This window comes from Anomalospiza imberbis, chromosome 5 (genome assembly GCF_031753505.1).
Source record: "Anomalospiza imberbis isolate Cuckoo-Finch-1a 21T00152 chromosome 5, ASM3175350v1, whole genome shotgun sequence".
Taxonomy (NCBI): Eukaryota; Metazoa; Chordata; class Aves; order Passeriformes; family Viduidae; genus Anomalospiza; species Anomalospiza imberbis.
In genome coordinates, this window is record NC_089685.1 from 51,522,846 (window position 1) to 51,537,031 (window position 14,186).

The following is a 14,186-nucleotide window of genomic DNA, read 5'->3' on the forward strand; positions in this document are numbered from 1 at the left end:
GTGTGCGGAGTGCAGGAGCAGCACATCTGAAGGAAAGACATGATTGTTAACCCTAATGTTGCAAGCTGCCAGATAGAATTGGATTGATCTTTTGCAACACACTGTGTATGAAAGTGGAACACAGAGAAATGAGGGGGTTTGGGTTCAGTGGAGTTTTTTTGTGGTTGTTTCTTTTTCCCCCCACTTCTGTTGTGGACTTGGATCGGAGCTGGCTCTGGCAGGGCCAGAGGTTTTCTTTGATCACTAGTACAGGCCTGTTTCCATAAGGTGTCCCACTTCTCTGTGACCCTTTCCCCTCTCTCTCCACCCCTTTTGGCATTTCCACAATCCAACACAAAAGCAGAGGTGCCATTTTGTCCCTGGAGTCTGCCATTCTACGTGGTGGCAGAAGTATAGCTCTGAGATGATGAACTCTGATGCTGGTGACCTATTCAGGTGTTTTATCCTTTCCCAGTGGAAGCATTCATGGGAGTCAGGCTGGGGACTGCCTGCCACCTTGGAATGGGTGTCTGCAAGGATGTGGTTACCTGGTGGGAGGTGCTCCAAATCCAAGGTTCCTACTCTCTGTGGAGGAGGATAAAGCCTTTTGAGAGAAGAGCCATGAGAAGTGGAAGGTTCTCAGTGACAGAAACAAAATTACTTGAGAGGAAGAGCCTGGTGCACTGGGACTGTGGCCATTAGCAGCAAGCCCAGTGGAGCCCTGGCAAAGCAAACAGCAGGGCATGGCTGCTTTAACCATCGCTGCTGTCCATCTGTCCTGAGGAGCAAAAACCCCTGGATGTCTGCCAGGACCAAGTTTGGCACCTGCACGAGGCTGACACAAAGGTCTGGCTGGTTTGCAGCTGGAGGTGGGGGTGAGCGGGGCAGGGTGGGATTTGCTTATTTTCTGTCTTTTAATGGGTTAGTTTTCTTGGCAGTTCCTATGCATGTATAAACATTTCCTCCCTGTGTTCCCCTGCCTTTGTTGTTTCCCCTGGTGAATTGATGTTTCTGCTGTTATTGAATGATGATGGGGTTTTTTCCTCTTTAATTTCAAACATGAAATGAGGTGAATTAATGTGTAGGCAGAAAATGCCACAGGCAAGAAGTGTTGCCCTTGGCATGGAAGGGAAGGCCTTTGCCAATCTCCCTGAAGTCCTGTGCTGCTGGCTGCACTGTTCTTGTACGAAGCAGAGATGGACACAGATGAAAGCATATTGTGTTTTGTGCAGGAAAGCCATGGTCAGAGCTGAAGTTTGATGTTTTTAGCATGTATTTATTGCCTCTGTTGGCCCCTCATTCTGTAATGGCAGCACCTAGAGTTCTAGATCTGGTTGCTGGGAGGTGTTCTGGATCCAAACCTCACAGACCTGGCTGCAGCATTAACTGAGGTCACTCTGATGAGGCGTTTGCTCGCTCTTCTGCCTCCTTTCCCCCACAGCAGCTCTTGATGTATTAAGCAGGCTGCTGGAACCAGAGCCACGTGCATGATGTAACTGCCCAGCACATGTTGAAGAGCTCTGGGAATCTCATCAGCCAGAAAGTTTGAGCATGCCCTCACTGCTGAGTGCTGTTTTCCCTCTAGCCCTTCTGTGCAGAGGTGGGATTAGCTTCTGACACTACACAGAGCATTTGGGCTGTCTCTGAATCCCTGCTGGTGCTTGCTCTCACTCCAGAGGAGTGTTTCCATCTGAAGCGTGAACTCTTACCAGCAGTTCAGCCCCAGCTGAAGTTCTGAGGCAGCAGGAAAGAGCAATGGCTCACCTCAGCCAGCTACTCCATATAATTCATATCATATGTATTTGTGTGTCATAATAATGAGCACAGTTGCTTTTCAGTGGAGTAGAGTTTCCACTCCTCAGCAACAATAAATATTGAATAGATTTTTTTTTCCTATGTAAAACAAATGACCAGTGCTTGTTATTAAAAGATAATTCTTGGAGTGTTAATATCTGGTGTTGTTGCATAAACAAAGATGCTTTTGGATGAATGAAAGGTTATCTAAGAACTCACAATTTTTTCCTCTGCTTTTTTTTTGTTTTGTTTTTATAATTTAATTCTACATCTCTTTTGGTAGTTGGTTCTTTCCTTCCCCCCCCCCCCACGCCATGTTTCCACAATCTATTGAGGAAAGAAGACAGTGGTTTGCACCTCTGTACAGAGATGATGGGTGACATGTGAGATAATTCTTTACAAAGTAATGGAATATTAAGGCTGGAGTGTGTCTGTGTGGTGACAAGCTATCCTTTCAACTAGAAAGCAAGAGATGCTGCACAGGAAAGGGCCATGAGGAATAAAAGCATTTTTAAGAAGTGGGGTGAAAGCCTACTGCTGACTTGTAGGTGATGAGTTGAAAGGTGTGATCTGAACAGTTTTATATAATTTTCATGTATCTATATTTACTCCTTGGGAAGCAGTAGGTGGCAACTGAAACATTTTTTCTTTTGTTGACTTGAAAAGTATAGTAAATTTACTGCTAGGTTCTTTTCCTCCTGATTTCTACACTTTTGCCCACAGCAGCTTGTAATTGATTCTAACAAGGAACATAGGTATGTTACAGGTTCCTCTCTTAAAACCAGGCCTGGCAATCAGGTAATTGGTTCCTTCAGCAGATGTGTGGCTCCAGAACATCAGTGGGGTTTTGTGGAAATAGATGCCATGTGGCCATGCTCTTTACCAGTCTGTCCCCAAGTCTCTCTCATTTATCTCTTGAAGTACTAAAGATGCCAGCATGAGAACGGGGCTTGTGTGGTCAGAAGCTCTTTCCTTTCACCTAGAAGGAAACCTTTGGCACCTGAGTGATGCAAACCCGGATTTAATGGCTGAAGTTCAGAAAACCTGAGAAACCAATGGAGCAGGGACAAAATTAATTGAAGGTTGGGCTGTAGCAGTCTACCATCAAAATCTGAGCCTCTAATGTAGAACATATGTTCCTGCTTTCATTTGTCTGCTTTACAAGAGTTAATACACAGTGTTCTCAGGGTTCACAAGGGGGCTTTTCTCCCTCTAGGCTATTAGCTACAGTAACAGCTTATTTAGAAAGTTAGACTTTCTCCCAGCTGGGGGAAAACGTGGCCCTGAAGGAGAGGAAAGGGGGAGGAAGAGGAGAAAACCGAGTATTTTGTTAAAGCAACTTAACAATACAATGCCAGAGGAAATGAATCAGAAGAGAGTGATTTCTGCAAGCATGTACTCTTTTGCTTTGTGAAAACAAAGAAGTTTAAATCCTGGCCTCCTGAGAGCTAATAGGGCCTGTGTTTAACTTAGGATGATAATATGGGGTCCTGGTTCTGTTGCTACGGGCAGAGGAAGGTATTTCCAGAAGAACAAAGGATTGTTAGCTTGGCTTCTATCTTTACAACCTTCTAGGGGCACTTCCCAGGATTGTTTTTTTATGTTTAGGGTGGTGTTTTTTTTCTTTTGTGTGTTGTTTTACTTGCTAGATTTTCCCATAAGAAATAGCCTCCTCCTTCCTTACCTCACACCTGAAAACACATAGCTCTCTTCTAATGTCTCTTCTAATCTTCCACAGAAAATGAGGTTATCTGCACCTCACACAGTGTAGTCTTGTATTGGTGGCACTTGGCACAATCCCCTGGTTCCTTCCTGCTGTGGGCTTACCCCAGCTCTGGGGAGTCTTAACACAGCCCTAAGCTGTGCCCCACCAAGGAGCTCAAAGGGACCATCTGGTGGGCAGGGACCGTGGAGGACTGTAAATAGACCCCTGTTTTCTTGGACTTGCCCTTTGTGAGGCGGTATGAGGAGGTTTCCTTCCTCTGCGTTTCCTCTTAGTGCAGTTTACTCCTTTGGAGAGGGCAGGATGGGAGGATGTGCTCCCAGCCCCACACCCAGGGAGGCTTGGAGCAATCTGCCTGTGCATGTACCGGCTGTAGGTTATTAATATCTGTTTGTGGGCAGATTGTTGGTGTGGTTTTGTCTGTGTGCATTTCCAAGCCATCCTGGCCCTTTCTAAGGGTGGTTTCCTGGAGCAAGCCCTCTGTGGCTGATTCATGATTGCTGTCCTTAGACTAAGATTGCTGGGTGAGAGGGGTGTTTAATCTTGGCCTTTCACATGGACTGACAGCTATGTCACACCTCTGGTGGGTTTTCACAGCGCTTTCAATGTGTGCTGATGCTGAACTGGAAATATTGCTCTTTTCCCTCTCCATTAGAGCATATGAATAATTCATTATCTGCATATATTGTGAAACATCAGCTCCTCTTTCTTCCTCCACTCTAGAAACCCTTGGAACAAGGGAATAATGGAATAAGGGTTTCTAGAGTGAAGGAAGAAAGAGGAGCTGATGGTACAGGAGGAAGGAGTGGAGGAAGAAAGCTGGTACATTCTGGTGGGCTTTTTTGTGTCATGTGTTGCTTGGCTCATTTATCCATAAGTGGTGACAGCAGTCAGGGGGTGAAATTCTGTTCTGAGCTTCCATAGCCCTAGCTGCCTTTCTTTGTGCAACATTTCCTGGCTCCTGACTGCAGGCCCTTGAAAGTAACAGGGAAAGGGTTTTGAAGCAAGTCTCTGACCTCTTCTCTTGCATGTTTGGAAGGAGCAGCATTTTTCCTGCTACAGCACTGGCTGTGGCCAGGCAGGATGTGTGTTCATACATAGCATGCAAGTGGGTCGGGGGGAAAGATGTTCTGCGTGTTCTACGTGACCTTGTCATTCAGGCCAGAACACAAATTCTTGTGGTTTTTTACTTGATCTGATGTAATGGAGCAGCCCAACAGGGGCTGGACATGGGGATGGTGCTATGATTAAGGGTGATGCCAACAGGGGATGTGCAAGACCCTCTGTCCCCAGAGCCCAGGGTTGCAGTACTTGGTGACAACAGGTTGTCCTCTTCTCTCAGGCAACCAGCACCAGGACAAGAGGACATGGCCCCAAACTCCACTGGGGGGTTTAAGGTTGGACATTAGGAGGACTTTCCTCACTGAAAGAGCTGTCAGGCATTGGAACTGGCTTCTCAGGGATGTGGTGGAGTCAGTATCCCTGGAGGTGCTCAAGAAATTATGTGACACTCAGTGCCATGGTCTAACTGACCAGGTGAAATTGTTCAATGGTTGGACTCATTGATCCTGGAGGTCTTTTCCAAGCTAAATGATTCCATGGCAATGGCAGGATCCACTGACAGACCTAAAAATAAGGTAAAATGGGGGAACAGGTCTGGGGGAGTCCTGCCTTGAACAGCAGGAAACTGGACTGGAGATGGAGCTACCTTGAGTGTTGGTAAAAGAATTATCCAGTGTACAGCATCAGAAATGGCCTCGTCTGCAGCACACAACACATGGCCCCAGGGAGGGCTGGAGCCCTGGAGCTGAGCTAGGCCCATGGACAGGGGGTCATGGTTCTGGGCCCCCAGGTGAGACTGGCAAGGCCATTAAGGCTGCAGGAGTCCTCAGGGCTCCGAGAGCCAGAGCTCTGTTAATACATCTCAGGATTGAGGCATGTTTTGTTTTTTTTGCAAAAACAGACTGGTCAACATGCTGTCATAAAGCATAGTTTGCAGTTTCCTTGTCCAAGAGAAAGCATAATTACAATTTTCTTGCTATTCAACAGCCTTTCTGAAAAATGTCACAAAAATTACGTTGGTCAGAAACCAGTGAAAATAATATACCAGTGGAGTCTGTGTATGAGAAATGAAACAAAAGAATGATGTGAGTAATTGGTTAATCTTTTTATAGGATGGCTGAAAATGGATTTTCCAAAATACACAAAATGAAGGACTCTGAGGAGGCCCAGGAGGGTATTCTATCATTCCAAGCCATGTGTCCCTTGTCTTATTCTTGTCATATTCTCATGGATTTCTTTTCAGATCCCTATGTGAGCAGTTGATTAGCAAAACATCAATTCTGCTATCAAATAAGTGATGCCTCTGAAGGCTAATAGACATATCTTCATTTGAAATATTATTTCTCCTCAAAAAAGTCTCAATAAGGAAATATAAGTGAGAGTTACTGATGAATGATTAGTGCTGTTTTTTTGAAATGCTGCTCAAAAAATCTGTATATTCTTCTGGTTTTAGCTTAGCAAAAATATTAGGGATCAAATAGGACTTTTTATGGAGGAACTCTCATTAGGGCTGCCTGTGTATGAAGGAATGTGCCACTGGAATCGGACCACAGTATGAACTCTTTTTAACCCAGTCTTGTGAGACCTCTTGGGGACAGTGATGAGGGAAATAAATTGCAACGATCTAAGCCCTTGCTTTAACCTATCCCACAGATGAGCACTAGGGATGTCTGGTCACGATATAGGAAAGGGCTTCCAAACACACTTTTTCACAGGTATTTTTAATGTCTCTTTGAAAACTTGTGCTGGATGTTAACAAGGGTTGCTTCCTGCTGTCAATTTTATTGTTTCAGCCACAATTTGAAATGCTAAAATACTATTAAAGAGGTTTCTAAGCACTATTTCTAATTCAACCAGAGTTAGGAAATTCTGCTTGTCTACTTGGGTGTTCCTGAAACTTCTAGCCCCAAACTGCAGATGCAAGAAGTCTGCATGAGATGAATTATTTTACAACTCGTAGTACATCAATCTTGGAGGATCCATGAACTCTGAGAGGCCATAAAAGATAATTATCATCAGGCTGAAGTGCCCTAAACAGATTTGCATTTCCACTGGAAGAAGTATAAGGATCTACAAATGAAAAAAAAAAAAAAAAAGCCTTGAATGAGTGCCTTAAATAACTCTGCCTACAAGGAACTCATCAAGTGTCTAAAGTTTATCCTCAATAATTTACATATTGGGATAGAAGTTGGACTTAGTTTTGGTTTTTGTCATGTACCCCTGAGCTGATTTTCTAATTATTATAGTTCTTCCCTCAGACAGATGTTAATTTTGCTTTTCTTCCTCTCTGCCTGGCCACTGAGGTTAATTTCTGCTTCTCTATAAAACCTGTTTGAAATTAGCCAGTAAGTCCTAAAGCTATTGGAGATGAGAGGGACTCTGTGTGTATGTGTGCCCATCCACATGCGTGGATGTGTTAAGAAGCCGCTTAAGCTCCATTTCCTTAAAGAACAAAAGTAATAACCTGCGAAAATCAGACTAATTTTTTTTTAAATTGAATAGCTGTAGAAAAAGACATTGGATCAATTAAGCAGCCTATTGTTTTAATCAGAGCTGTTTTATGTCTCTAGGAAAATAACTACATGTCTTACAGTTTAGACAAATCACTTTTAACAAAACTTATATAAGGTAATTTATATTAAACAATACTAAAATTTGAAATGAATGAACTTTGAAAAAATAATAAACTTAACTTCAACAGAATACCAAACTGATAAAATGTAATTTAAGAGTACTTACACCTAAATTTAATGAAACTTAAATGTTGCTAAGATCAGTAAAGTTAACTTATTGAAGTTTAATATCTATAAATGTTTCAACTTATTTAGATACTATTAATACGAAAGACACTGAGAATTTGAACAACTTATGCTTAAAATAAAAACAGAATTATTTTGGTGAAGGAATTACAAGGAGGGTGTGGTAAAGCCATTCTAATTTTGTGATGTAGATATGGGCATATATAAGAGCTTAAATTTTTAATTATTATAGTAAAAGCTAGCAGCATTGCAACTGTCATGGTCCACACAAACAGCTTTGAATTCCTCCAAAACTGTAAAAAACTGTAAAAATCACCTTTTTTTTTTTTTTTCTTTTTTTCCAAGATCTCATGGCTAAAACAACCCTTATTTATACCGGAGTTTCAGGGTCCTTCATGATAAATGCAAGGATGGAGAAAAGCCTCAGGAACATGCCCAGTGCAGGGCCAGGCCTTGGGGCCCTGCATGGAGCAGTGTCTGTGCTGTGGGATGAGGCCTCCTGCCCATCCCTGACAGGTATCCGAGGGTGCTGAGCCCTCACCAGTGGTACCGGTAACGCTTGAAATGGAGCCAGAGCTGGAAGATGCCATTGGCAAACTGGCAGCGGAAGCCATGGCAGTGGGAATACTCCCACTCCCTGCTGACGATCTTGAAGGCGATGTCCTCTTAGGGTGGCCCGGCATGGAAGGGCAGGATGGCAAAGTCCTTGTTGTCCGGGCAGGCATCCAGGAAGCACTCAGGCGTTGAGTGCTTGTCGATGAGGTTGGGGTAGAAAATGTTGAACTTATAGCCCTGCATGGTCTTGGGTGGGGGGGTGTTGATGTCGTAGTGGGTCTGGCTGTACTTGTTCCACTTGAAGCCTGTGTGCACACGGTTGAAGAAGCGAGGTTTATGTGGCTGGTACTTGTCAGCCCACAGATAGGCCTTGCCCGTGAGCGGCATCTCCACGTTAAACTGTGCCTCGTCTGTGTCCATGCCCTCCTTGGCCTTACGGAAGGTGTTGTCAGTGCTCTCGGAAGCATCGTCTGTCACCTGGAGCTGCTGGCGCAGGAGCAGCAGCTGGTGCGTGTCCTCCTCGGTCTCCAGCATGTGGGTGTTGAAGGGCAACTCACTGGGGCCCAGCAGCCAGGGGCTGTACTTGCCTGCTCCGTAGTCATCCAGGCTCTGCTGGATCAGATCCTCCTCCATCAGCACGGCCTCTCTCTTGGCCTCTGTGTTCTGCTCTGGCTCTGAGGATGGCCCTGGCTGTCCTTCAAGACTCTCCTTGGGATCCAGCCTCTTGCTGGGGGCAGCTGGGGAACAGTGGTTCACTCTCCACACCCTGCTCCTGTGTCAGCTTGTACAGCTTCTGACACAGCATGTCCTGGTGCCACTCCTGCCACCTAGCCCGAGCCATGTAAACCTTCAGCTGCTGCAGAAGGCTCTCCTGGTACCCAGTGTCCAGGTTGGGCCCTCCTGCTTGGATCTTGCTCTCAATGCCCTGGTACAGATCTTGCAGCTGGTTGTATGTCTTCCCCTTAACACGGACTGCACATCTGGGCTGACTGAGGCATTGACACCATCACGACTCTCCTCTGGTCCTCCTTTCCCAGAGGCCTGCAGCTTGCGGAGCTTGGCAATTTCATCCTCTGTGATGATGGTCATGTCCCTCCGGAAGTCCATGTTCTTCCCTTGCAGTGTCATGTTCTTCCCTTGCAGTGTCCTGTAGAAGGGTGTAGTTTTCCTCTAAAGGTCCAGTGGTGTTGTAGATGTGCCTGGTCTTCCTCTGGGAATCCAGTGGAGAAGACAGATGCTTATCTGGGAATCCAGTGGGAAAAGGCTTCTGTGGTGTTCCAAATGTCAGATTCTATCCAGGTAGGAATGCTTGGCTCCTCTCCCTAGGCACAGCATCTCACAATGGGATGATGTAATTGTATCAGTCATGCAGTAACACTCACTGGCCCATGAACAGAAGATATTTCCTGGAGGGCCCCAGGAGGGAGGGTTGGTTGTGGAAGAGATAAAGAAAAACTGTTCCATATGGTCTTAACAGGTGGCTCAATTAACAGAAGATAACTGTCTCGCTTCTAACAGATGCCAATAGAAGACACACCCAAAGCCACATCCTAAAACATTTGTACATTCAGTTTCTGACTTTTGTCTCACTGCAGGTTGTGGATCGCAGCACACCTGACTGCAACACCAAGGCATTCATCCAGTGGTGTTTGGGTGGGTTTTTTTTTTTTACTATGTATTGTCCAGATTTACAGATCTTTGTCCAATCTGTCATGAACCGAGAACTGCCACAACCATTATTGCAAACTCTACTTCAAGTTCCAAAACTTACTATTGTATGGAGTAAATTTTTTTGTAAGCAAATGTGGTTTTTACCAACAAACCCACAGACAGAACTGCGGTCATTTCAGCAAACTTTTTTCCTTTCATGTATGACTATATATGATTTTATATAAATGAGTCAAATATGGTTTTCATCTTTTAAATTACTTATACTTTAATAGTTACTAGCTGGCTAACTTTTTTTTTTTTTTTCTCCAAGAGGAATATCAGTGTTTCTCTTTTTCTGGTAATGTATAGCTGATGGGATTGTAGCTTAATTCCCTGCCTTAGCCATGAAGGGAAATCCCAGGGTGCAAAGCTCTGGCATGGGTAAAATGAATTCCTCGCTGGGGATAGTCTGCAAGGCATATGCTCCCAAGTTGGTTAAATGTCTCAAATAACATCTCCCTTGCTATTTGATTTGGGGAAACAGCCTTGGCTCTCTTTGCAGGGGCTCTGATGATGTGCGTCAGTGGGGAAATTTGAGGAGGTAAATGACCACAGTTCATCAGCAGCTCTTCTTTTACATCATGTTTCTGATCAGCGGGTATGCTTCTCCTGATGAGCTGCAAATGTGTACTTAATATTATGTTAGCTATTAAATCCCAAAGTCAACAGTTTCCCTGGTAAGTTCAGAACATTTAAAACATTACTCTGTGTTAAAAAAATAGTAATTTTTTTCAGTGTAAAAGAAGCCTTATTAAAACATTTACAGATATTTTTATGATGCTGTATTGTTTTCCAAAAACAGTGATCAACTGTGGTGGATATGTTTGTCTGTCGTCATTCTCCACCCCTGTAGTCTCTAATTCATCTCCAAGAGGAGAAAGTGTTTCTCCTTTTCCAGCATCTGGAGAAGGCCCAGGCTTTTAATGCTCTGTTACAAGCATGCATTGGAGCCTGGGGACCTAAAGCAAATGTGGAGGCTGTTGGGGCATTGTGATCTCCTTGCAGTGGGGTGCAGGGTATTGTCATGTGACTATCCTATCTCCTGCCTGTGGAACACCAAGAGGAGAGACCCCTCAGTGCTTCCTGTAGCTGCCAGCCTGCTCATACCCCTCAGCAGGAGAGAATGAGCACCTCTTTTAGTATGCCACCCTTCTTGTCCGTTCTGTGACAGCATAAGAGATTTGCAATAATAACTCTGCCAGGGCTGTTGACTGTTTGGTTTATAACATCTGGATCTGGACTTTTTATGAAGCTCAGCAGGCTTAATTCTTGAGTCCAGATAATGGACTGGTGTCCCTGTGGTAGTGACATGAGCTCGCTGTGGAAATGACAGTGCACTTACTGTAGAGATTGAGGGACCTGATCCCACTTTAACAGGGAGAAGCTTCCCTGTTGACCTCACTGTGGGGTGAATTAGGCTCCCAAGTAAATGTCAGCTCCTCTGAAGCAGCAGTCAGCTGTTTTAGTGCTGCAGGAGGGATCAGTTATAGGCAAATGGTGTTTACCCCAATTCCAGGCTGGCAGCAAATTCTTGTATCCCTACAGGAGCAGAGTATGTGCTCGCCAAATGAGTGTTGTGAGCAAGTGTAAAGATAAGTTGTCAAATGGATCTTTGCTGCCTAAGAGGAGAGTAAATGGTGAGCAGGAGAAAAATGGATGTGTATTTGTGTCTTAGGAATGTGCAAGCACTCAGTGAGCAGACCTTGTGCTGTTCTGAGCACCCCAGGGCACTGCCCCGTGCTGTTTGATCTGGTCATGGTGTGCAGCCTAAGTGGTGGGTTCTGACCCCCAAGCAGATGTTTAGAGGTCTGCCATAATCTTTATCAGGACCTTGGGGGCTTTTAGGGGAGTAGAAAGAAGGAAGGTCCTGACAGTGCTGTCTAACCTGAGCTGGTATGTCCCAAGTGGTGAGTCTTGACTTCTGATGGGTTCTGAAAGTTTTCAAGGAGGTGCCAGGTTGTTTGGGCTTGTGTACAGCACTGCCTGCAGCAATTCTGCAGTGTTCCTGCTCCAATGTGGTGTCACTGACCTCTTGGTTTGGTTTTTTTAATAATGTAAAAAGGACATTTGTGGAGTTTCGAGCTTCTTTCTGACTTGGGTTATTTGTTGATTTTGGAAGATGTAAACAATAAGCACAGAGGTAAGAATCAGTACCTGGAACAGTGTTTGTGTGGAGGGAGAAAGGAAAAAGTATTAACTTCAGCCAACTCTGTGCCTCTGAACCATGTGGCTGCTCTAGGCCATGTGATTCAGGCTTCTAGAATCACCAGGTCTGTAGTAGTTGACTTTTTTCCTAGATTAAAGGGGTAAGAAGAGGCTTTAATTACTGGCTGAAAACGTTTAAACTGGCATGAGAACGTCTACATGCATTTAATGGTAGGAGCTCAGTACCTGTGGAGTTGGGAGAGGGTCAACTTTGCATTTGGTGTTTGCAGCTGGTTCTTCTCCCTGCCAGCCCAGGCTACTGCCCGTGAGGGTTGTGTAAAAGCTGCTGAGCCAGGGGTGGGCTGCCATGTCTGAAAGACTGAGAAGTGATGGCCAGCCCATCATCAGTTTGACATCACAGGCAGGAATAGATCCTTGTGGGTTTTTTGTTTTTTCAGAAACTGACCTGATGAGAAACTAATACTCAGTGGAAAGATCATTTACCTAGATAAAGTGGGAAGTTGCAAACCATATCAAGGATTGTAAGAAGATAAAAATGCTTCCCAGGACACTTGTGCATTTGAGTGAAAGGAAATCATTGACTGATTAATTCTGTCTCGAGAGAAAAGGGGGTTATTTCTAAAAATTTGGTAATGTGATGTAGCAATTACATCTGTAAAGGGGTAGAGGAATGCCGTGTGTTGAGGTCTTTAAATTAAAAGATGATTATGTGATTCAGAGATTTTTATGAAGCTGTTACTAATAGGTTAGTTTAACTACTGACCCATTAGACTTTGTAATAAATACTCATAAATAGTTCTATAAATCAGTTAGTGGTTAAAACTAAGCAACACACCAGAAAGCATGTTATTTCTAAACCTAGTAATATAGGTTGAAAGACAAAATTATTCTATTGCTGTCTGCAATTATCTTGCACTGGAGTTACTCGTCATCGCAAATAAAATAACTCCTGACTTGTTAAGGTGAAGGGAGTCAGGCAGTAGGTTTAGGTCTGTTCTATCTCTGTGGGTGGTATATTTATAGTAAAGGGTGCAGAGTGGCAAATGCTGTTGTGTAATGGGTGGCATGAAGGTGCAGCTCATAACTCACCCTTCATTAGAGTGAGGGAGAGCTATCTGAGCAATAAGTGATGCTTTGTCTCTCATTTCTGGCACGCTTGTAATGCATTTTGGAAGTTACAGGCTGGCAGACTGAGACTTGTCTGCAGTCAGATGATAAATACCATGCAGCCTCTGAGGCCTGAGTGGAGCCTCCTTTCACTGATGCATTTTAATTCACCTCCCTGAGAGCCTCACAAAATGGGTCTGAATAAAAGGAACAATGTGAGAAGGTGAGTTCAAACAAGAATGCACTTGCAGTGTTTGCAGACATGATAGTTTCTACCATGTAAAGCAGTACTGAGTCTCTTCTTCCTTGTGACAAGGATTTTTGGAGTAGCTTCCAGCCCAGTTTACAAATGCTGTAGGCTGGGGATTCCCCAGAGAGTCCTTATTCACTTTTCCCATTGCATGTGTACAGCTGCTGCATCAAAGGTGGGTTTAGCACTGGTGAGAGGTAGTTTGACGGCTCTGAGGATGTGTTCAATCCAAAGCCAGGCACGAGCACCAGTGGCTCTGTGCTCCAGCTCAGTCCTGCCCTGCAGGATGGCCTTCTGTGGGACCAGGCTGCTGCCAGCTCCTGCTTAATCCCTGCCCTTGCTGGGGCCAGGAGCAAAACCGCTAATGGGTACCACTTGTAAAAGGTTTTTTGGGTGTGTTTCACTAAGCTTGAGCACCAGCTGCCCCACAGCAGCTCCAGTGCAGTTGCTGAGGGGGAGGAATTGCTGCTGGGCTCAGCTGTCCTGGTGCCTCTGCTTTTGGGTGCAAGCTGCCAGCACCAGCCCCTGAGCATCCAGCCTCCTCTGGGCCACTACAACTGAACTAAACTGAGAGAGAAGCAAGAAAGCACTGAATTTTCTCTAGAGATTACCCCGAGACAAAGAGAAGCTCTGCTACTGCCTATCTTCTGCTGAGATGCCTCTGAGGCTGTCTCGTGCCTCTGAAGATGCTCTGTGCTGGGGACAGTAGCACCAGGGGTGGGTTTGTGGCAGAGGTGTGGCTATCCAGTGTCTCAGGTGTCTGGAAAGTGTGTGAAGTAGGAGAGGGGTGAGGGTGGGTGAGCAGGAAAAGATGAGACAAGCTAAAGGTAAAGAAACCCGCCTCTGAGGCTGTGGTTTAAAGTGCCTTCTGTCTCTGCCTCTCGGAACCTACCCCCGGTTGGGGTGAGCCTGGGATGGTGGTAAAGTCTCTCCTCCAACCTGTGTCTCCAAAGAAAGACTCAGTAGTCTTCTGCTGTCCGGTCTCAAGGTAGTTTATTGTATGTTATCTAAAAGATTTTTCCCTGAGCTGCTGCGGTCCGTTGAGCAGTCAGGCAAAGGCACACTCCGACGCCCAGGGGGC

The 14,186-nt window shown here is 45.0% G+C and overlaps 1 pseudogene; it reads right to left on the minus strand.

The window, feature by feature from the left end:
• Window positions 1-7,689: 7,689 nt before the first annotated feature.
• On the minus strand, window positions 7,690-9,000 carry LOC137474909 (splicing factor Cactin pseudogene; annotated as a pseudogene).
• Between the last annotated feature and the right edge of the window lie 5,186 nt (window positions 9,001-14,186).